A 24869-nucleotide genomic window follows, 5' to 3' on the forward strand; every position below is an offset into this window, starting at 1 on the left:
AGTATTTTTAAAACAAGCCAAACATGAAAATTCAATATTACTCTCCCCCATAGTAGCTTTTAATACTCTCAGGCCAATCAATGGATAAATTACCACAGCTTTGAGACCACACTAAATGGTAGTAGTGGGAGAAAAGATTATCCTGGTGATGTCCTCCAGAAAATCATGGGAAGGATCTAGTTGCCTCCTCCTGGCTTCATACAACTGAGTGTAGAGGGTTAAATGAAGCTTTTCTGTACACAGAAAGACACGCCCTCTGGAGTGTTACAGATGAAGACCAAAGAATACTATGACACAGATGACACTACTTTCCATTTGACTACACCAAAGCCTTTGACTGTGTGGATCACAACAAACTGTGGAAAATTCTTAAAGAGATGGGAATACAGACCACCTTATGTGCCCCCTGAGAAATCTGTATGCAGGTCAAGAAGCAAGAGTTAGAACTGGACATGGAACAACAGACTGGTTCCAAATTGAGAAAGGAGTATGTCAAGGCTGTATATTGTCACCCTGCTTATTTAACTTATATGCAGAGTACATCATGCAAAATGCTGGACTGGATGAAGCACAAGATGGAATCAAGATTGCCGGGAGAAATATCAATAACCTCAGATATGCAGATGACACCACCCTTATGGCAGAAAGCAAAGAGTAACTAAAGAGCCTCTTGATGAAAGTGAAAGAGGAGAGTGAAAAGGCTGGCTTAAAACTGAACATTAAAATGAAGATCATGAAAGGTTGTTGCTGAATGGAAAGATGCTGGAATTCTTTTCCTCATATTCCCTACCATAATAGACTGTCTAAGCCAGTTGTAATAGAGTATTTAAAGACGGATTTGGTCCATAAGCCTGTTTTAATAGCTTACGGTGGATATCTTGAGCTGACTGAGTGAGAAATCTATCCTTTAAGATCACTTTTCTCTTGTTTTCTACAGAACCAGTCTAATTGTAAAACAGTATTATATTTTAGAGATCCTCCAACTGGCCACTGTTTGCCGTCCTCCAATGGATACTGTGGCCACGCGTATCACATAGGAAGACTAGGTGTGTCTTCTTTAAGCCCTAGGGATCAAATCTATCCCAGTTTTTCAGGATACACTTTAAAGGAGTGAGGCTGGAATTGTTAGCTCCCATCTGTAAGAGAGGAAAAAAAAGAGACCAGCATCATCTTTCTACTGGAGGCGTCCCTCACTGCTCTAGATGGGGGTGTAGACAGATTTTACACCAAAGCTTTTCTTTCCTGGTTGGACTTAATCTGTCCCTTACCAACGCAGGCACCGTACTTGTCCCTCCCGGTTCTACCACTGAGACAGGGTGGGGATGTACCAGGGGTGGACCTGATGGCATCCCTACCTGAAGTCCAGCTCTTCACCATTAAGCTTGCTTGCCTCTGATGCCACCCGGGGTGCAATTAGAGTAATCTTCCGGAATGCCTCCCAAGCTAAGACCGCTGGGGGAAACATTCATCACCTGAGTGCCTGTGCATGACCCTGAGTATATTCCTGACCACAATAAGACAGATACGAACATAAAACTGAGATGTTCCTTCCAAGCATCACCACACCAGTATACGAGCCTCCTCTGGTCCACTAAGAGCCAGCGTTACCAAAGGAAAAAAACCCATTGTGGTCCCAATCTGAGTAACCTTTAACCTCAGAGATGTTCTTGGAGCTAGAGCTCCAGCTAGCTTCCAAACTTTTGATTCCTAGCGAGGCTAGGCGCTTTCCTGACTGCCAATCCAAGTTTGGGACCTAAGCCAATGTACACAGTAACAGTATAGATCACAAGTCCCTTGAAAGTCTATGATCCGATAGATTAGGTTAGTATTTCTAATTCCCAAGGAGTTATGAAATGGTCAAAGAGACTGAAAAGTTTGACCGAGAAAGGGGAGTTTGGTCCACATGCTTTGCCCATTTCTGGTTGGTTCCCGAAGGAGACATTGGGTGCCTCTTGGCATTGGCAGGTCGGTATAAACCCCTGACAGGTTTCTGCCATAAGCCTTATGAGATCACTGTGGAACCACAGAGCAGGGCTCCTCACTTGCTTTGCGCAGGGCATTTCATTCATTCACACAAGCACACCGTAGAGTTAGTAAAGTACACCAGAAAATGTGTTCACTAGGAGAACAAAGAACTAGAGCTCCAAGCATTCTTTCTTTGTCCTGAAGGATCCCAGATGAGCCCACAAGATGAAAGGTTGTTGCTGAACGAAAAGACGCCAGGATTCTTGGCCTCCAGAGGAGAATTCAATCCAGTGCCCGAGATGAGGCTTGATTGCTCAGAGCTTTTGTGTAATGAAGTTTTATTAAAGTATAAAGGAGATAGAGAAAGCTTCTGACATAAGCATCAGAAGGGGGCAGAAAGAGTACCCCCCTGCTAGTCTTCAGCTGGATGTTATATAGTCACTAACAGTCTGTTAATGAAAGAAAGGAATGTCTTAAAACTCAGAATGGCACCAGGCCCCTCACCCATAAGATGCATTTTGGGATAATCTTGGCACCAAAAGGTTCATCCCGGGCCATAAAATGATTAACTTGAATCTTGTAGAAGGACAGATTACCATACAAATAGTTTTGTTTACATAGATTAGGGGAACAATATCTGAGTCTAACATACTGGTTTGTCAAGTAGGTTCTGAGCCATTAGGCGGAACCGACTTGAAGACAGAATTTGCGGTAAATGCATAGTACATTAACATAGCTTAAGACAAATATTTTCATAAGAAAAATGCATTGGTTATCTCAAGGTTTGGAATGGTTAACTTCAGGTGAAACCAGGTGTCATTGTGGCAACACAGTATTATAAGAGAAACCTCCTTTTAAATTTGTATAGAGAAGAAAAAAATATCACTAGTTTGTTTCCTCCTGCCGCTTAAGAGAGATAAAAATGTCTGACACTTGCAGGCTATTTCCTGCGTTTGGAGACCCTTGGCCTTCCTGCCTGTTACCCTCCCAATCACAGCATCTGGTCCCATCTCTTCATGGCAAATAGATGGGAAAACAATAGAAACAGTGAGAGACTTTTTTCTTGCGCTCCAAAATCCCTGAGATTTCATGTCTGCCGCCATAAAATTAAAAGACGCTTGCTCCTTGGAAGAAAAGCTATGACAAACCTAGATAGCATATTAAAAAGCAGAGACATTACTTTGCCTACAAAGGTCCATCTAGTCAAAAGTATGATTTTTCCAGTAGTCATGTATGGATGTGAGAGTTGGACCATTAGGAAAGCTGAACACCTAAAAATTGATGCTTTAGAGCTGTTGTGTTGGAGAAGATTCTTGAGAGTTCCTTGGATAGCAAGTAGATCAAATCAGTCAATCCTGAAGGAAATCAGTCCTGAATGTTCATTGGAAGGACTGACGCTGAAGCTCCAATACTTTGGCCATCTGATGTGAAGTGCTGACTCCTTAGAAAAGACCCTGATGCTGGGCAAGATTGAAGGCAGAAGGAAGAGGGGACGACAGAGGATGAATAGTTGGATGGCATTACCAACTCACTGGACATGAGTTTGAGCAAGCTCCAGGAGTTGGTGATGGACAGGGAAGACTGGCATGCTGCAGTCCATGGGATCACAAAGAGTCAGACATGACTGAGTGATTGAACTGAACTGAACTTTCCATTTATAGCGTTTTTGAACTCTTGGAAAGCAACAGAGCATAGAAATTAAGAGTATGGGCTGTGGAGCCAGACTGCTTGGGCTGGAATCTTGATTTAATCACTTCCATTTTTTGTGATCTTGGGCAAGTTTCTCAACCTGTCTACAATCTAGTTTCCTCATTTGCAAATTGGGAATAATAAAAGTACTTAACCCAGTGGGATATTGTGAAGATATAATGGGATAATGCATATAAAGGGCATATAACAGAGTCTGGCCCACAGCCAACACTTAATAAATATTGACTCTCTTTTCTAGTATTGCCTTCTAGTTGCAGACATGGAGGAAAATGTCTGCAGATCTGTTCAGTAAGCAATGAGCATGGTGCCATTTTCAATTGCCTGGGATCCTCTAAGAATTCCTAAGTACCTGAAGTCACACACGAGAACATACCTTATGGTGTCCCACCCTTGGCCAAAGTTTCTGGGAAAGTGAGTAGACTCCTCAGGAGCCACTGGCAGTCAACCCCTTTGAGTACTTCACCCTTTACCCACACCTCAGCTAGGTTCCAGAGGTTACATAACATTCTCTTCCCTTAAGTTGCCTTTGATATTTACTTTAAGGTGACTTCAGACATAAGACTAGAGTTGGATGTCAAGAAAACTACTGCAGATACTCCCAAAAGTTAGTCCTAGAAAACTCAGCAATTGGAATTCAGTATTTCCTTAGACACACTAATTACAAAGGATCTAGGTAAGAGCCAGTAAATGATTTGTTTGGGTAGCATGTTATCCATTTGGTGGTATCTACCTACCTACATACCTACCTACTTATCCATCTACCTATCTGATTTTCAATACCTTCAGTCAGGGCATGTATGCTCTAAGGGCTTCCCTGGTGGCTCAGAGGGTAAAGCATCTGCCTGCAATGTGGAAGACCTGGGTTCAATCCCCAGGTTGGGAAGATCCCCTGGAGAAGGAAATGGCAACCCACTCCAGTACCCTTTCTTGGAAAATGCCATGGATGGAGGAGCTTGGTAGGCTACAGTCAATGGGATCGCAAAGAGTCATACACGGTTGAGCAACTTCACTTTGTACTCTCCAATCTGTTGACATACTTTTGTTACTAGCCTGAGCAGACAGATGCCCCTATACTAGATTCAACTTGCCAACAATAGCTAGTACTGATATTTATTTGTTACTGATAATTTTTTTTGTATGGTGGGCCATATACTCCTCTTTCCTAAATCTAGGTCCCCATTGAATACCTAATACTGTCTGAGTTTCTCTCCAGTGCTTACCAGGTCCTTCATGATCTGGCCTCTGATCAGACATCCATTTTCTTCTCTTGATCCTGCCCACTCTTCCATCTATTCTAGCATCAAAATTTTAAGCTCCAGTCATAGGAGCCAAGATGGTTCTTGGCACTCTTTATGCATGTATTCACCTTCTTGCCTTTACTAATTTGTCTTTTATCATATAACCTGCCTAATATCTCCCAATATATTTTGACTTAGTTCAGTCCTTACATTATTTTGGAATCTTTCTCGAATCCCCTTGTGGGGGATTAGATTCTGCCTTCAGTTTTCTCATAATACTCTAACCAAATGTCTATTTTAGTCCTTACACACTGTGTCATAATTTATGTGCTGTGTTTTTGTCCTTATACCTCCTTGGCAATAGAAATCATGTCTTACCCACTTTTCAATGCCCATTGTAACTAGTATATACGAGGCTGTCAACAAGTATTTGTTGAATGAATTCCTGGATGATTATGATTAAGATATAAAAACAAGCAATAAAGAACGTGAAAAATTTATGAGACACTATTAAAAAATAGATAAAACCAAAAGGCAGAATTAAATATACTTTCTAGAAACAGCAGTATAGTTATTAAAATAAAAACCTAATCTATGAAATAAATAGCAAATCAGACAGAATTGAAAGGAAATTGATAAACTGAATTGCAGGAGAGAGAAGCTAAGACATAGAAAACATGAAAGAGAGCTTAAAACACACATGCAAACACATACACACATGCATACCACATACAATGAGAAAGACTAAAGTAAAATGAAGGCAAATTGGAAGTGGTCAAACAGGAGATGACAAGAGTGAACATTGATATTCTGGGAATCAGTGAACTAAGATGGACGGGAATGGGTGAATTTAACTCAGATGACCATTATATCTACTACTGTGGGTAGGAATCTCTTAGAAGAAATGGAGTAGCCATCATAGTCAACAAAAGAGTCCGAAATGCAGTACTTGGAGGCAATCTCAAAAACGACAGAATGATCTCTGTTTCCAAGGCAAACGATTCACTATCACGGTAATCCAAATCTATGCCCTGATAAGTAACATTGAAGAAGCTGAAGTTGAACAGTTCTATGAAGACCTACAAGACCTTCTAGAACTAACACCCAAAAAATATGTCCTTTTCATTATAGGGGACTGGAATGCAAAAGTAGGAAGTCAAGAAACACCTGGAGTAACAGGCAAATTTGGCCTTGGAGTACAGAATGAAGCAGGGCAAAGGCTAACAGAGTTCTGCCAAGAGAACCCACTGGTAATAGCAAACACCCTCTTCCAACAACATAAGAGAAGACACTACACACAGACATCACCAGATAGTCAACACCAAAATCAGACTGATTATATTCTTTGCAGCCAAACATGGATAAGCTCTATACAGTCAGCAAAAACAAGACTGGGAGCTAACTGTGGCCCAGATCATGAACTCCTTATGCCAAATTCAGACTGAAATTGAAGAAAGTGGAGAAAACCACTAGACCATTCAGGTATGAACTAAATCAAATCTGTTATGACTATACAGTGGAAGTGAGAAATAGATTTAAGGGAGTAGATCTGATAGACAGAATGCCAAAGAACTATGGATGGAGGTTCATGACATTGTATAGGAGACAGAATCAAGACCATCTCCAAGAAAAAGAAATGCAAAAAATCAAAATGGCTGTCTGAGGAGGTCTTACAAATAGCTGTGAAAAGAAGAGAAGCTAAAGGCAAAGGAAAAAAGGAAAAATATACCCATTTGAATTCAGAGTTCCAAAGAATATCAAGGAGATTTAAGAAAGCCTTCCTCAGTGATCAATGCAAAGAAATAGAGGAAAACAATAGAATGGGAAAGACTAGAGATCTCTTCAAGAAAATTAAAGATACCAAGAGAATATTTCATGCAAGATCAGATCAGATCAGTCGCTCAGTCGTGTCCGACTCTTTGTGACCCCATGAATCACAGCACGCCAGGCCTCCCTGTCCCTCACCAACTCCCAGAGTTCGCTGAGACTCACGTCCATTGAGTCAGTGATGCCATCCAGCCATCTCATCCTCTGTCGGCCCCTTCTCCTCCTGCCCCCAATCCCTCCCAGCATCAGAGTCTTTTCCAATGAGTCAACTCTTTGCATGAGGTGGCCAAAGTACTGGAGTTTCAGCTTTAGCATCATTCCTTCCAAAGAAATCCTGGGGCTGATCTTCAGAATGGACCGGTTGGATCTCCTTGCAGTCCAAGGGACTCTCAAGAGTCTTCTCCAACACCACAGTTCAAAAGCATTAATTCTTCATCGCTCAGCCTTCTTCACAGTCCAACTCTCACATCCATACATGACCACAGGAAAAACCATAGCCTTGACTAGACGAACCTTTGTTGGCAAAGTAATGTCTCTGCTTTTGAATATGCTATCTAGGTTGGTCATAACTTTCCTTCCAAGGAGTAAGCGTCTTTTAATTTCATGGCTGCAGTCACCATCTGCAGTGATTTGGGAGCCCAGAAAAATAAAGTCTGACACTGTTTCCACTGTTTCCCCATCTATTCTCTACTTTCTTCCATTTAAGTCTGAATTTGGTAATAAGGAGTTCATGATCTGAGCCACAGTCAGCTCCTGGTCTTGTTTTGGTTGACTGTATAGAGCTTCTCCATCTTTGGCTGCAAAGAATATAATCAATATGATTTTGGTGTTGACCATCTGGTGATGTCCATGTGTAGAGTCTTCTCTTGTGTTGTTGGAAGAGGGTGTTTGTTATGACCAGTGCATTTTCTTGGCAAAACTCTATTAGTCTTTGCCCTGCTTCATTCCGTATTCCAAGGTCAAATGTGCCTGTTACTCCAGGTGTTTCTTGACTTCCTACTTTTGCATTCCAGTCCCCTATAATGAAAACGACATCTTTTTTGGGTGTTAGTTCTAAAAGGTCTTGTAGGTCTTCATAGAACCGTTCAACTTCAGCTTCTTCAGCGTTACTGGTTGGGGCAGACTTGGATTACTGTGATATTGAATGGTTTGCCTTGGAAATGAACAGAGATCATTCTGTCATTTTTGAGATTGCCTCCAAGTACTGCATTTCGGACTCTTTTGTTGACCATGAGGGCTACTCCATTTCTTCTAAGGGATTCCTACCCACAGTAGTAGATATAATGGTCATCTGAGTTAAATTCACCCATTCCAGTCCATTTCAGTTTGCTGATTCCTAGAATGTCGACATTCACTCCTGCCATCTCTTGTTTGACCACTTCCAATTTGCCTTGATTCATGGACCTGACATTCCAGATTCCTATGCAATATTGCTCTTTACAGCATCGGACCTTGCTTCTATCACCAGTCACATCCACAGCTGGGTATTCTTTTTGCTTTGGCTCCATTCCTTCATTCTTTCTGGAGTTATTTCTCCACTGATCTCCAGTAGCATATTGGGCACCTACTTACCTGGGGAGTTTCTCTTTCAGTATCCTATCATTTTGCCTTTTCATACTGTTCATGGGGTTTTCTCAAGGCAAGAATACTGAAGTGGTTTGCCATTCTCTTCTCCAATGGACCACATTCTGTCAGATCTCTCCACCATGACCCGCCCATCTTGGGTTGTCCCACGGGCATGGCTTAGTTTCTTTGAGTTAGACAAGGCTGTGGTCCTGGTGTGATTAGATTGACTAGTTTTCTGAGAGTATGGTTTCAGTGTGTTTGCCCTCTGATGCCCTCTTGCAACACCTACCATCTTACTCGGGTTTCTCTTACTTTAGGCGTGGGGTATCTCTTCATGGCTGCTCCAGCAAAGCACAGCCACTGCTCCTTACCTTGGACAAGGGGTATCTCCTCACCGCCAACCTTCCTGACCTTCAACGTGGGATAGCTCCTCTATGCCCTCCTGTGCCCGTGTAGCCACGGCTCCTTGGACATGGGGTTGGTCTTCCCGGCCACTGCCTCTGGCCTTGGGCGTGGGGGCGTGGGGTAGCTCCTCCCGGCTGCCGCCCCTGACCCCCCTGACCTCGGACGCGGGTTAACTGCTCTCGTCACCGCCTCTGACCTTGGACGCTGGGTATCTCCTCTCGGCCGCCTCCCCTGACCTCCGACGTGGGTAGCTCCTCTCGGCTGTTCCTGCGCCATCACAGTCTGGTACTCTCGGCTGCTGCCCCTGACCTGGGATGTGGGTAACTCCTCTTGGCTGCTGCCCTTCTGGCATGGGGTCCTCTCGGCTTCTGCCCCTGACCTTGGACGTGGGGTGGCTCCTCTCAGCCGCACTTAGTGCGCCGGTCACAGCCGCCTGCACTTTTTCATGCAAAGATGGGCTCAATAAAGGACAGAAATGGTATGGACCTAACAGAAGCAGAAGATTTTAAGAAGACGTGGCAAGAATACATGGAAGAACTGTACAAAAAAGATCTTCACGACCCAGATAATCACGATGGTGTGATCACTCACCTAGAGTCAGACATCTTGGAATGTGAAGTCAAGTGGGCCTTAGGAAGCATCACTACGAACAAAGCTAGTGGAGGTGATGGAATTCCAGTTGAGCTATTCCAAATCCTGAAAGATGATGCTGTGAAAGTGCTGCACTCAATATGCCAGCAAATGTGGAAAACTCAGCAGTGGCCACAGGACTGGAAAAGGTCAGTTTTCATTCCAATCCCAAAGAAAGGCAATGCCAAAGAATGCTCAGACTACCGCACAATTGCACTCATCTTACACGCTAGTAAAGTAATGCTCAAAATTCTCCAAGCCAGGCTTCAGCAATACATGAACTGTGAACTTCCAGATGTTCAAGCTGGTTTTAGAAAAGGCGGAGGAACCAGAGATCAAATTGCCAATATCTGCTGGATCATGGAAAAAGCAAGAGTTCCAGGAAAACATCTATTTCTGCTTTATTGACTATGCCAAAGCCTTTGACTGTGTGGATCACAATACACTGGAAAATTCTGAAAGAGATGGGAGTACCAGTCCACCTGATCTGCCTCTTGAGAAACCTGTATGCAGGTCAGGAAGCAGCAGTTAGAACTGGACATGAAACAAACTGGTTCCAAATAGGAAAAGGAGTACGTCAATGCTGTATATTGTCACCCTGCTCATTTAACTTATATGCAGAGTACATCATGAGAAACGCTGTGCTGAAGGAAGTATAAGCTGGAATCAAGATTGCCCGGAGAAATATCAATAACCTCAGATATGCAGATGACACCACCCTTATGACAGAAAGTGAAGAAGAACTAAAGAGCCTCTTGATGAAAGTGAAAGAGGAGACTGAAAAAAAAGTTGGCTTAAAACTCAACATTCAGAAAACGAAGATCATGGCATCCAGTCCCATTACTTCATGGCAAATAGATGGGGAAATAGTGGAAACAGTTGCTGACTTTATTTTTCTGGGCTCCAAAATCACTGCAGGTGGTGATTGCAGCCATGAAATTAAAAGACGCTTACTCCTTGGAAGGAAAGTTATAACCAACCTAGATAGCATATTCAAAAGCAGAGACATTACTTTGCCAACAAAGGTCCATCTAGTCAAGGCTATGGTTTTTCCAGTGGTCGTGTATGGATGTAAGAGTTGGACTATAAAGAAAGCTGAACACCAAAGAATTGATGCTTTTGAACTGTGATGTTGGAGAAGACTCTTGAGAGTCCCTTGGACTGCAAGGAGATCCAACCAGTCCATTCTAAAGGAGATCAGTCCTGGATGTTCCTTGGAAAGACTGATGCTGAAGCCGAACTCCAATACTTTGGCCACTTGATGCGAAGAGCTGACTCATTGGAAAAGACCCTGATGCTGGGAAAGATTGAGGGCAGGAGGAGAAGGAGACGACTGAGGATGAGATGGTTGGATGGCATCACCGACTCAATGGACATGGGTTTGGGTAATCTCTGGGAGTTGGTGATGGACAGGGAGGCCTGGGTGCTGTGATTCATGGGGTCGCAGAGTCGGACACAGCTGAGCAACTGAACTGAACTGAGCTGAAGATAGTATGGTTGACAATTGCCTAGTGTTGATAAAAGATAGACTTTCTTTTCAGGAATCACGAGTTTTTTGTTTATCCGACAGAAAGAAAAAGGGAAATGCGCACCTAGACATATGAAAATGCCAAAACATTAGAGAAGAAAATGTCATAAAGGCAGAAAATAGACTTCACCTATAAAAAAATGACAATTAGAATGACAGCAGACTTCTCAACCATTACAATGGGAAGTAAAACTCAATGATAGACTAACAGTTTATGTGGAATGAGGTTAGGTATTGAAGCACAGACCTGAGATCCTGGGGCTATATTTAGAAACAGAAGGTGATATGGGTATGGCTTCACCCATAACTTAGAGGAAATCCTCAAATGAGCTCACATTTGGAGGAAAGGAGCAGATTATGATATCAACATCCAAGGACTCCCTCTCTCTCACTTCAGAGGCAGCTTAAGATCCAAAATAGAAATTGCATCCTTCTAACGTGCTGCTTATATGGTGGAGTGAGCCACCAGCAGGACTGTAATTTTGCCTCACACTCTTGGTGTTTCAGGGCCCCAGTATGGGTGATCTGGAGCCCAGTGTTGGCTGTAAGTAGATAGCCTCACATTCACTTCCTTTAAGGCAAACAGGGAAATCTTATGACTGCTTATCTCTAGGCATTCTGTCCTATAGTCCAGAGTTGGGCCCCTTTGCTGGAGATCACTTTATGTTCATTTAGTGTGACCCTAAATCTTTTCATTTTCCTCATAAGCATGATGTGCAAGAGGTTATGAAATACTACTAGAGCTAATACTCTTGTAGGGAGGGAGGATTAGGTGTGAATATGGATATATCTCCGCCTGGGAAATTTCCCATTACCTAGTCCAGCAATTTATTAGAAAGGTCTGATAAGTCCAGACAAGTTCACTCAGCAGCAGTTCACAGATCCACGAGAGCAATGGCTCTCAACTCTGTTAGATCAGATTCCTAAAATTGAATGTGATAAGACTCTCCCTGGCAGGCACATTAAAACAGTTTCCTGGGCCCTTTCCCCAGAGATTGTAATTCAATAGATTGGAGTGGGGCTCCTGAATTTGCATTTTTGATTGGCTCCCAGCTGATACAATGCTGCTGGTCTAAGGCATTGAAATTACCATAGAAAAAGATGGGGAAAACTTTGGGGAGGGGATGTGGAGGGAGGAAAACACTGAAATGCCAGAGTCCCTACAGCATGTATTTGTATATGACATAGGTTTTTTGGGGAGATGGGATGGGTGAACCTATGAAAATTCCTAGCCTTTACTCACTCTCCTCTGCCACCTAAAGATTGTTCTGGCTTTGCATTCTGGTTCCTGCCCTCCTCTGCACAGTGAGAGGACTAATTCCTGAGTTTCGAGGGGCAGAAATTGGAGACCAGGAGATAGAGAGCCAGAGAGAAGAAAAGAAAGGGAAAGAGTGGAAAGACAGGAAGCTCAGGGCCCGATGATGGAGGACTTTTCCAGGCAGTTTAGGGGAGGGAGGTGGAAGCAGCTGTGAGGCATGAGGGAAGTGGATGAGAGAAGAAAGGGAATTTCTTTGAGTGCCATGAACTCAGGGTGCCAGAATGTGGTCTGGGGCAGGCTACAGGTATTTGAGAAATGCAGGAAATAGCTCAAGTTATTTTGAAGTTACTTTTTGATTGTTTGATGGTGTGTCTTGGGATGCACCACTGCTCTGAGACTCTGGTCTTGGCTTCATTAGAGTTACAATAGCATGACAGTTCTGATGCATCCCTCATCCTTTTTAAGACCCTCCATGTTTCTCACTGGGCCAGCTTTGCAATGGTTTCCTCCTGTTACCCTGCCTTGAGGCATTCTTCCTCCTTCCCTCCACACACAGCCACTAGGCTAGTCCGCTAGATCAGAATTCTGATAACAGTCACTAGCATTCAGTGGCTTCTGCCACAAAACCCTTGGCCCCCTGGAGTGTTAGATTCCTTAGTGTTATAACAGGCTCTTATGTTCCCTCTAAGACTCTTCTAGTAGAAGGTTTGTTACAGATTCTACTGACTGTTGGTTTTAACCAAAATACTTTTCAAGGCATTCAAGGCTTCATACACTATGCTTCTAATGCTCTATCCAGATGCATGTATCTCATTCTCCAATACCTCTGTTCTTTGAGTATTTACTTAGTTTCTCACCTCCATGCCTTTGGACATGCTGTTCTTGCCACCTGGAATGCTCTCTTTATCGCTTCTGCCTAATGAGATGAACCTATGCTTCAAGGCCTTGCTCAAATACCTCCTCTTTAGGAGCCTCCTCTGGTCATCTCTACGCATCCTTCCCACTATGGAACTTTATTTGTACTTCCCTGTGCTATAAACTCTGCTGATAGTTGTCTGTGTTTTAGTCTTATCTATCTTTCAAGACCTGTGCTGTCCAGTGTGGTAGCCAGTAGCCATGTGTGGCTATTTAAATTAATTAAAATGAAATAAAATTCTAGATTTAGTTCCTCACATTTAAAGTGTCCAATAGCCCATGTAGCTAGTAACCACTGTACTGGGCAGTATGGATAGAAGACATTTTGAAAGTTGTAGTGGACAATGATCAGACCATATATCATTTACTTCTCTTATTCTCATTGACTAAAAGTCAGTTTGAATCAACGAGAATCTTACTGGTTGTTTTATATTGATTTCTTAACCAGAATGACAGCTTTATATTTCTATAATTATACCTGTTCCTTCCTCTCTCTTTTTATACCTGTTCCTTGCTCTTTTTTATAATTCGTATTTCTTAAAAATAATTTTATTTTTATTTATTCATTAATATTTATAGACTGTGCTGGATCTTTGTTGCTGCACAGGTTTTTCGCTATCTGCTGGGAGGAGGGTCTGCTCTCCAGTCGTGGTGTGAGGGCTTCTCACTGTGGTGCCTTCTCGTTTTGTGGAGCACAGGATCTAGGGCACTCAGGCTTCAGGAGCTGTGGCACGTGGGCTCCATGTGGGCTCAGTAGTTGTGGTTTCCAGGCTCTAGAGCCCAGGCGTAATAATTGTGGTGCATGGGCTTAGCTGCCCTGTGGCATGTGTGACCTTCCTGGACCAGGGATCGAATCTGCGTCTCTTGCATTGGCAGGTGGAGGGAAGCCCCTATATTTCATGTTTTATACAGATTTCCTGCTCTTTTTCTTTTTACAACTTTCTCATAGTCTTTATTTGACCTCTACAACTTCTTCAAGCTTATTTTTATTTATTTATTTTTTATAATGTTGTGTTGGTGTTTGCTGTACAACAACGCAAATCAGCCATACATCAGCCAAATCACACGTATATTGCTCTCTTTTTTATACCTTTTCCTTACTCTACATTCTGATGAAATGAAGCCCTGTCTCCTTTTTCTGTGAGTTGCCTTCATTACAAGGCCATTCCAAGAGTTGTTTGCTGCTTCATCTTTCTCCAAGGTGTCCCAGGTCACTTCCCAAGGCTTCCCCCTTTAACAGTATTCTTCAGTAATGAGGCCTCTGCCTCGGAAGAAAAGAACAGCTTCCGTAACTCTCATGGTTACACTAAGCTGCCTGTCCTTCTCGACAGTCCCTCATGCCTGCAGCGTGAGAAAGACATGGTCATGAGGGCACCTACTACAATTAGCAATGGCATTTGACTTTCTGATTACCATCTTGTAAAATCTGTTGTCTGTAGAAGGCTTCTGGGAAGAAACCACAAAACCAGAATGACCACAAGAGGGCACCAACACACCTTCAACAACATTTACCTCCAAAAACCCCGGGAAGATTTCTGCTGCAAGGGCAGGGTAGAATGAATCACATAGAATCTGAAAGGAATAGAAAAAGAAAAAAGAAAAAAAAAATTTCATCATATTATGTCTAACTGGAAGACCCGCTTGCCAGGCTTTTATTTATGCATCCAGAACCTCCTTATATATAGGAATAACAGTCACATTATACAATAATAGCCAGACAAGGGATTAGATTGAAAATATTCCAAATGGGGATATGAATAGGTCAGTAGACTTTAAAACAGAATAAACCTCACTTCGAAGCAAGGTAGCTATGGAAACATTACCAAAATCATTCTCTAACTTCATGGCTGCTGTGGTTTCTGCAGCCAGGAAATGCTGTCAAGGGACGACAGAATATTATTTTCTTATAAATAATACAACATAGGATCCTGTATGGAAAGTTGCAAGAAATTAGATTTCAGAGGTAGAGATGTTTCAACAAAAATACCCAACAGCTTTAATTTGGTTTCTGATAACTGGGCTCTGGATTTGCAGTTGTTAAGTTTTTCTCTGTTTCTGTTTTCTGTTGCAGAAAGAAAGGGTGCCTTTGAGAGATTTATTATTTCCATGTCTCTGGATATATTATATACATACAAATATGTGCATAGTTAGCATGGCTGATAGAAGTCACCTGTTCACCTCTGGGGCGACCCATGTGAGGGTAAGTGACCTATATTTAGACCTTAGACAAGGGGTTTACTTATCTGTAGGGGATGGGCCTGGAGTTATGTGGCTTAAGGTGACAGAGTCCTGCCATTGGCTCTCTGAGACACTACACCAACTATCCATTCCCTTGAGATTCCTAGCAAACTTTAATGAACACATGAACGCCATTATATGTGTCTGTTCTCTGACCATGTTTAACCCTTTGAGTTTTTTTTTTTTTTTTCTTCTTCTTCTTTTTTAAATTTAAGTCTTATCTGACACTTTTGTGACCCCATGGACCATAGCTGGTCAGGCTCCTCATCCCACGGGATTTCCCAAGTAAGAATATTGGAGTGGGTTACGATTTCCTTCTCCAGGAGATCTTCTGGGCCCAGGGATCCAAGGATCCAACTCAAGGTTCCTTCACTGGCAGGCAGATTCTTCACCACTGAGCCACCAGGGAAGCCCCAGACCATTCTGATCATGTAGTTGGAGGTGTGGGTAAACAAAGTAGGTAGGCACTTCCTTGGTGGTCCAGTGGTTAAGAAAGCACCTGCCAATGCAAGGGACATTGGTTCGATCTCTGCTCTGGGAGGATCCCACATGCCACAGGGTGACTGAGCCTGTGCGCCACGGCTACTGAAGCCCGTGTGCCTAGGGCCTGTGCGCCACAACAAGAGAAGCCACCGCAATGAGAAACCCACACACCACAACCAAAGAGTAGCCCCACTAGAGAAACAGGGGTTTCTACATGGTCTCTAGCCCAGCTAGAGAAAACCCATGTGTAGCACAGAAGACCAAGCATAGCCAAAAATAAATAAATAAATAAAATTTAAAAAGAAAAAAAAAAACCCAAAACCAAAGTAGTGAGGGGGTAGATGTTTAGTAAATTAGGAAATGTGGTACCTGCCCTGGAAATCTGGTAAATGTCATGCTGGTAGGTGCCATCTCCTTTTCCCCATTCCTTCCAACTCCTCAAGCCATAGGCCACTACTAAATGCTTTCTTCTGGAGGTTTTGTGTAAATGAAATCATGCGATATATTGTTTTCTTATGATTGGCTTCTTTCACTTAGCATAATATTTTCAAAGTTCATTCACACTGTACCATGTACGAGTACTTCATTTCTTTATATTGCCAAGTAATATTTGATTGTGTGTGGCTGTACCACATTTGATTTATCCATTCATTAGTGGATGGACATTTGGATCGTTTCTATTTTTTGCCTATTGTAAGTAATGCTACTATGAACATTCATGTGCACATTTTGTGTGGATAAATAACCTTATTTTTCTTGGATATATACTTAGGAATGGGTTTGCTGGGTTATAGGATAACTCTATGTTTAGCATTTTGAAGAATTGCCAAATTGTTTTCCAAAGTGACTGAAATTTTACATTTAATAAGGGTCCAATTTCTCCATATCCTCACCAACTCTTGTTTTTTGATTAAAGCCATTCTAGTGGGCCTTAAGTGATGGTAGCTCATGTTGTCTTCATTTGTGTTTTCATGATTGCTAATGATGTTGAGCATCTTTTCATGTGCTTATCAGTGATTTGTGTATCTTCTTTGGAGAAATGTCTATTCTGATTCTTCAACCATTTTCAATTGGGTTATTAGTCTTTTTATTGTTGAGTTGTAAGAGTTCTCCATCGTCTATTTAAAGTCCTTTATCAGAGATACAATTCAAAACCATTTTTTGTCCTTGTGTATTGTCTTTTCACTGCCCTAATAATGATGCCTTTGGAGAAGGCAATGGCAACCCACTCCAGTACTCTTGCCTGGAAAATCCCATGAATGGAGGAGCCTGGTAGGCTGTAGTCCATGGGGTCGCTAAGGGTCGGACACGACTTCACTTTCACTTTCACTTTTCACTTTCATGCATTGGAGAAGGAAATGGCAACCCACTCCAGTGTTCTTGCCTGGAGAGTCCCAGGGACTGGGGAGCCTGGTGGGCTGCCATCTATGGGGTTGCACAGAGTCGGACATGACTGAGGCAACTTAGCAGCAGCAGCAATGATGCCTTTTGAAAAACAAAGTTTTTAAAAAAATTTGATGATGTCCAGTGTAACCTGTTTTCTTTTATTACTTATGCTTTTGGTGTCATATCTAAGAAATCATTGCCTAATTCAACATCATAAAGATTTATTTCTATGTTTTCTTCTAAGAGTCTTCTATTTTAGCTCTTACATTTATGTCTATGATCAATTTGGAGTTAGTTTCATGTATTGTATAAGGAAGGAGTCCAAATTCATTCTTTTCCCTGTGACTATCCAATTGTCACCCACTTAAAATATGGTTGATAAAAAAACTAGAGCAAAAAGAAAACACCTTTTTTTTTTTTTTTCCCTTTGGGAAAGTTTTGAATATTGATGTGATTTAAAGACTCTTGAGAGTCCCTTGGACTGCAAGGAGATCCAACCAGTCCATCCTAAAGAAGATCAGTCCTGGGTGTTCATTGGAAGGACTGATGCTGAGGCTGAAACTCCAATACTTTGGCCACCTCATGTGAAGAACTGACTCATTGGAAAAGACCCTGATGCTGGGAAAGATTGAGGGCGGGAAGAGAAGGAGATGACAAGGATGAGATGGTTGGATGGCATCACCGACTCAATGGACATGGCTCTGGGTGGACTCTGGGAGTTGGTGATGGACAGGGAGGCCTGGCGTGCTGTGGCTCATGGGATTGCAGAAAGTCAGATATGACTGAGCAACTGAACTGAACAGTATTATTTTTGTGGATTTGCTCATACCTGATCAAATACACTCATTCTTCCAATAAATATTTTCAGAGCACCTACTTTCTGCTAAAGATGTTTAAGTTGCTAGTGATACAGCAACAAATAGGGCAAAGATCTTGCCTACATGTTGCTTATATGATAGTGATGAAGATGGGTATAAACAAAATAAATGAATAAATATATAGTATACTGCAGTAGTGCTAAGAATTATGAAGAAAAAGCAGAGTGAAAGGATGGAGGAGGTGTGGGGACTGTGGAAAGAATGCTATTTTATATTGCATAGGATAGTCGGAGAATGCCTCTCCAGAGTGGTCACATTTGTTCAGTGACCTGAATTACATAAGGAGGTAAGACATGTAAATACCTGGAAGAAGTGTTCCAGGCAAGGGAAGAGAAAATACAATTATCATGGAATAAGAATATGCGCAGAAGAGCACCAGCTGTGACGGACCTTGCAGAAGTACAGCCAAGAGGAGCTACCCCTCGCCCAAGGTCAGGGGCGGTGGCCGAGAGGAGAAATCCCATGTCCAAGGAGCGGTGGCTCTGCGGGCTCAGGAGGGCTGAGAGGACCTATTCCATGTTCAAGGTCAGGAGGGGCGGCCAGGAGGAGATACCACTCGTCCAAGGTAAGAAGCAGCATCTGCACTTTGCTGGAGCAGCTGTGAAGAGATACCCCACGTCTAAGGTGAGAGAAACCCAATTAAGATGGTAGGTGTTGCAAGAAGGCATCAGAGGGCAGACACACTGAAAGCATAAACACAGAAATCTAGTCAATCTATTCACACTAGGACCACAGCCTTGTCTAACTCAATGAAACTAAGCCATGCCGTGTGGGGCCACCCAAGACGGACGGGTCATGGTGGAGAGATCTGACAGAATGTGGTCCACTGGAGAAGGGAATGGCAAACCACTTCAGTATTCTTGCCTTGAGAACCCCATGAACAGTATGAAAAGGCAAAAAGATAGGACACTGAAAGATGAACTCCCTAGGTCAGTAGGTGCCCAATATGCTACTGCAGATCAGTGGAGAAATAACTCCAGAAAGAATGAAGGGAAGGAGCCAAAGCAAAAACGATACCCAGCTGTGGATGTGACTGGTGATAGAAGCAAGGTCTGATGCTGTAAAGAGCAATATTTCATAGGAACCTGGAATGTCAGGTCCATGTATCAAGGCAAATTGGAAGTGGTCAAACAGGAAATGGCAAGAATGAACATCGAAATTCTAGGAATCAGCAAACTAAAATAGACTGAATGGGTGAATTTAACTCAGATGACCATTATATCTACTACTGTGGGCAGGAATACCTTAGAAGAAATGGAGTAGCCATCATGGTCAACAAAAGAGTCCGAAATGCAGTATTTGGATGCAATCTCAAAAACGAGAGAATGATCTCTGTTCGTTTCCAAGGCAAACCATTCAATATCACAGTAATCCAAGTCTATGCCCCAACCAGTAACGCTGAAGAAGCTGAAGTTGAATGGTTCTACGAAGACCTACAAGACCTTTTAGAACTAACATCCAAAAAAGATGTCCTTTTCACTATAGGGGACTGAAATGCAAAAGTAGGAAGTCAAGAAACACCTGGGGTAATAGGCAAATTTGACCTTGCAATACAGAATGAAGCAGGGCAAAGGCTAATAGAATTTTGCCAAGAGAACGCACTGGTCATAGCAAACACCATCTTCCAACAACACAAGAGAAGACTCTACACATGGACATCACCAGATGGTCAACACCAAAATCAGATTGATTATATTCTTTGCAGCCAAAGATGGAGAAATCTATACAGTCAGCAAAAACAAGACTGGGAGCTGACTGTGGCTCAGATCATGAACTTCTTATTGCCAAATTCAGACTTAAATTGAAGAAAGTAGGGAAAACCACTAGACCATTGAGGTATGATCTAAATCAAATCCCTTGTGATTATGCAGTGAAGGTGAGAAATAGATTTAAGGGCGTAGATATGATAGATAGAGTGCCCGATGAACTATGGAATGAGGTTCGTAACATTGTACAGGAAACAGGGATCAGGACCATCTCCATGGAAAAGAAATACAAAAAAGCAAAATGGCTGTCTGGGGAGGCCTTACAAATAGCTGTGAAAAGAAGAGAAGCGAAAAGCAAAGGAGAAAAGGAAAGATATAAGCATTTGAATGCAGAGTTCCAAAGAATAGCAAGGAGATAAGAAAGCCTTGCTCTTTTCCTCATTGGAAAAGACTCTGATGCTGGGAGGGATTAGGGGCAGGAGGAGAAGGGAACAACAGAGGATGAGATTGCTGGATGGCATCACTGACTCAATGGGCGTGAGTTTGAGTGAACTTTGGGAGTTGGTAATGGACAGGGGGGTCTGGCATGCTGCAATTCATGGGTTGCAAAGAGTTGGACACGACTGAGCGACTGAACTGAACTGAACTGAAGAAACCCTTCCTCAGCAATCAATGCAAAGAAATAGAGGATAACAACAGAATGGGATAGACTAGCGATCTCTTCAAGAAAATTAGAGATACCAAAGGAACATTTCATGCAAAGATGGGCTCGATAAAGGACAGAAATGGTATGGACCTAACAGAAGCAGAAGATATTAAGAAGAGGCCGCAAGAATACACAGAAGAACTGTACAAAAAAGATCTTCATGACCCAGATAATCACGATGGTGTGACCACTCACCTAGAGCCAGACATCCTGGAATGTGAAGTCAAGTGGGCCTTAGAAAGCATCATTATGAACAAAGCTAGTGGAGGTGATGGAATTCCAGTTGAGCTATTTCAAATCCTGAAAGACAATGCTGTGAAAGTGTTGCACTCAGTATGCCAGCAAATGTGGAAAACTCAGCAGTGGCCACAGGACTAGAAAAGGTCAGTTTTGATTCCAATCCCAAAGAAAGACAATGCCAAAGAATGCTCAAACTACCACACAATTGCACTCATCTCACACGCTAGTAAAGTAATGCTCAAAATTCTCCAAGCCAGACTTTAGCAATACGTGAACTGTGAACTTCCAGATGTTACAGCTGGTTTTAGTAAAGGCTAAGGAACCAGAGATCAAATTGCCAACATCTGCTGGATCATGGAAAAAGCAAGAGAGTTCCAGAAAAACATCTATTTCTGCTTTATTGACTATGCCAAAGCCTTTGACTGTGTGGATCACAATAAACTGTGGAAAATTCTGAAAGAGATGGGCATACCAGACCACCTGATCTGCCTCTTGAGATACCTGTATGCAGGTCAGGAAGCAACAGTTAGAACTGGAAGTGGAACAACAGTCTGGCTCCAAATAGGAAAAGGAGTACATCAAGGCTGTATATTGTGACCCTGGTCATTTAACTTATATGCAGAGTACATCATGAGAAACGCTGGGCTGGAAGAAGCACAAGCTGCAATCAAGATTGCCGGGAGAAATATCAATAACCCAAATATGCAGATGACACCACCCTTATGGCAGAAAGTGAAGAAGAACTAAAAAGCCTCTTGATGAAAGTGAAAGAGGAGGGTGAAAAAGTTGGCTTAAAACTCAACATTCAGAAAACAAAAATCATGGCATCTGGTCCCATCACTTCATGGCAAATAGATGGGGAAACAGTGGAAACAGTGTCAGACTTTAATTTTCTGGGCTCCAAAATCACCGCAGATGGTGATTACAACCATGAAATTAAAAGACATTTACTCCTTGGAAGGAAAGTTATGACCAACCTAGATAGCATATTCAAAAGCAGAGACATCACTTTGCCAACAAAGTTTCGTCTAGTCAAGGCTATGGTTTTTCCAGTGGTCATGTATAGATGTGAGAGTTGGACTGTGAAGAAGGCTGAGCATCGAAGAATTGATGCTTTTGAACTGTGATGTTGGAGAAGACTCTTGAGAGTCCCTTGGACTGCAAGGAGATCCAACCAGTCCATTCTAATGGAAATCAGTCCTGGTGGAAGGACTGATGCTAAAGCTCAAACTCCAATACTTTGGCCACCTCATGCGAAGAGTTGACTCATTGGAAAAGACCCTGATGCTGGGAGGGATTGGGGGCAGGAAGAGAAGGGGATGACAGAGGATGAAATGGTTGGATGGCATCACCGACTTGATGGATATGAGTTTGAGTGAACTCCGGGAGTTGGTGATGGACAGGGAGGCCTGGCATGCTGCAATTCATGGGGTCACAAAGAGTCGGACATAACTGAGGGTCTGAACTGAACTGAACTGAAGAATATGCTTGGATTCTTCTAGGATGAGTACAGAAGGCAATGAGGTTAGAGTATGACACATGAGAGGCAGATGGATGGAAAATGATGTTGGAGAGGTGGTCTTGGGGAAAACCAGACTCCCCTAAATTTACTAATATTTGCCTGGCAATGCATTTTGACCAACTACTTCAATGTGGTATGGGAATTGTAGTCTCTGTCTGGGCAGCTGCTTCCTATTACGGAGTTTAGAGAGAGATTTTCATGGGGAGCTGCAGGACTTGAACAAAAATCAGTATCATTCTTTCTCCTCCTGTGAATCTAGTGCTTGCTTCAAAACTTTTAGTAAACAAATTAAAAATAAACAATACAAATAATCATATGAACAAAATTCTAAGACATATATTTCCTTGAAAATAAATAAACATCAAAATAAGTCAAAGGAAAAGGAATGGAAACTTTGACAATCTTTCTTTGTTTTTCAATGTGATTTCCATTAATAAAACCTTCCTCCTTTTCTTTGTTTTAATTCCATGGTCAGGTCTGCAGCTGTCCATGAAAATCTCTTCCCTATCACTTAGTAATAGGAAATAGCTGCCCAGAAGGGGACTACAATTCCCATACCCTCTTGCAGTAATTGGGGCCATGTGATCAGTTCTTAGCGATGCCATATGAGTGGAAGTGATGTGTAACACTTCCTGCCCTTAAGGGGCAGGTGGAGCTTCTCTATGTTCTTTCCCTTTTCATCAGCTGAATGCAGGAGTTGTAGAGAATGATGGGGCTCCAGAGGATGGTGTAGCCACAAATTGGCAGGAGCCCGTGTCCCTGAGTCAGTATGTGATGAAAAGCTTCCTGCTGATTCAGAAACGCTTGCCATGGATTGTTACGTGATTTGAGCTATTACTTTTGTGAATACATTTGCTAAAGCAATTTAGCCTACCATAACTAATATAAATTCAATTTAGACAGAAAGGCAGAAAAATAGACTACTTGAAAAGCCAGACTTAAAGGGGCTAGGGAGAACAATGAGAACAATAACATTGAGAACAGTGTTAGATTGGGATCTGAGAAAGAGGTATCTGGGCCGAGGAGGTTTGGGATTGAATGGGTTCCCCTTTCTGGTCATATGCATTGCTATTGCATGTCTAAAGATCTTTCCATTTTGTGCCCTTGGCAGAAGAGGTGAAAGGGTGGGTGTGGGTGGTAGTGGAGGGTAGCAGAGGTAATAGGGTAGGAGATAAGCACTTGAATGTGTCTTCAGGAGTACCTGGACAAGTGGGCTGAGATGGTACCTGATCCTGGGAGGGTCACTGGGCCCTGAGTATGTCTGTCATCTCTGTTTTGCCAGTGTGCTCAGGGCTTCAGACTCCTCACTATACCATAAATGGGAACTTATTGGTTCAATAGCACACTGACTTTTAAAACTAAAGAATAAAGGTTTTTTTTTTTTTAGGCACAGTAAGGAGCATTCAATAATCTTCAAATTTACCTCATCAAAATCAAGCCACAATCAATCAAACAGAACAGTAGTTCATTCTCACACAATTCATGAGTTAGAGCAAAACTCCCATCACCTCACATTAGGACATTAAGATAATTACTTATCTCTTGAGGGCAGGGAGTGAAGTGCTATACCTCATTTCTGATCACATAAACCAACTGTTATGGGAAGAGAGGTCATTTGTAAGAGAGAAATCTGGATTGATGGCACCAGCCACAAAGGTCAAATGGTCACTAGTGAATCTGGGCCCAAACTTAGCTGAGAAAAATAGATGAAGGCACATTAACTTTGGGCAAATGAAATAAGTTAGAGGTTAGGTGAATTTATGGGCTTCCCTGGTGACTCAGCAGTAAAGAAAGTAAAGAATCTGCCTGCCAATGCAGGAGACTTGGGCTTGATCTCTGGGTTGGGAGGATCCCCTGGAGAAGGAAAGGGCAACCCATTCCAATAGTCTTGCTTGGGAAATCCCATGGACAGAGGAGCCTGGTGGGCTACAGTCCATGGGATCGCAAAGAGTTGGACATGACTTATCAACTAAACAACAACAAGAAACTAAATTTAGGTGAGTGTAGTAAATGGTGACATACAAATTTTGACAAGCATTTGGTAGTTTAAAATGAGACATCTGCCTGTAACTTCACCTGTTTGTACTTGTGTTTTCTATTATTTTTCTTTTTCCCTAGAATTTTTTTGAAGACAAAAATTCAAAACACCTTTTCACTTTTGTCTCAGCTGGACCAAGAGAAGAAAGACATCAACACTTATCAAAATCTAAGTTAAGATTGGTAAGGAGAGCAAACTACCCCCCAGAACAGTTATGGTGACCATAGTCTTCTCTCTTAGAGGAGGGAGGGGGATGGGTTAAGTGAGGACAGGCTTTCTCCCTGGGAGAAGGCTAAGGATGAGATGATTGGTCCTCTTTGCCTCCTTGAGTTTTTCCCTCATGAGATTTTCCCGTGTGTGTGTGTGTGTGTGTGTGTGTGGTTGTTAACTTTTATGCAGAAATAATTTAAAACATGTAGTCAAGTTGCAAGAATAAGGGTAGAACACAGGACACCCATGTACTCTTTCCCCATATTCATGTATCTTAACATTTTGCTGGATTTATCGTTTGTAAGTGCTCGTCTGCTGTCTATTTAACACACAAATACACACACATAATTTTTTTCTGAGCAATTTGCAGGAAGATGGTATACCTCATTGCCTTTTATGACGAGATACTTCAGTGTGTAT

General features: G+C 42.3%; 1 long non-coding RNA gene across 5 annotated transcripts in view; it reads left to right on the top strand.

Annotated features, from left to right (window-relative positions):
- Nucleotides 1–24869, top strand: part of LOC139184511 (uncharacterized) — a 133273-nt gene that overhangs the window by 37409 nt on the left and 70995 nt on the right. For 4 of the 5 annotated variants that reach the window (XR_011568011.1, XR_011568015.1, XR_011568012.1 and 1 more), the window contains exons 1-2: nt 7987–15242; nt 24320–24421. The exons of the other annotated variant lie outside the window; for it this stretch is intronic. This is a non-coding gene — a long non-coding RNA (uncharacterized lncRNA). Of the gene's footprint in view, nt 1–7986; nt 15243–24319; nt 24422–24869 lie in introns of those variants that run through there. 5 annotated transcript variants of the gene reach the window in all.

Source organism: Bos indicus, chromosome 1 (genome assembly GCF_029378745.1).
Source record: "Bos indicus isolate NIAB-ARS_2022 breed Sahiwal x Tharparkar chromosome 1, NIAB-ARS_B.indTharparkar_mat_pri_1.0, whole genome shotgun sequence".
Classification (NCBI taxonomy): domain Eukaryota; kingdom Metazoa; phylum Chordata; class Mammalia; order Artiodactyla; family Bovidae; genus Bos; species Bos indicus.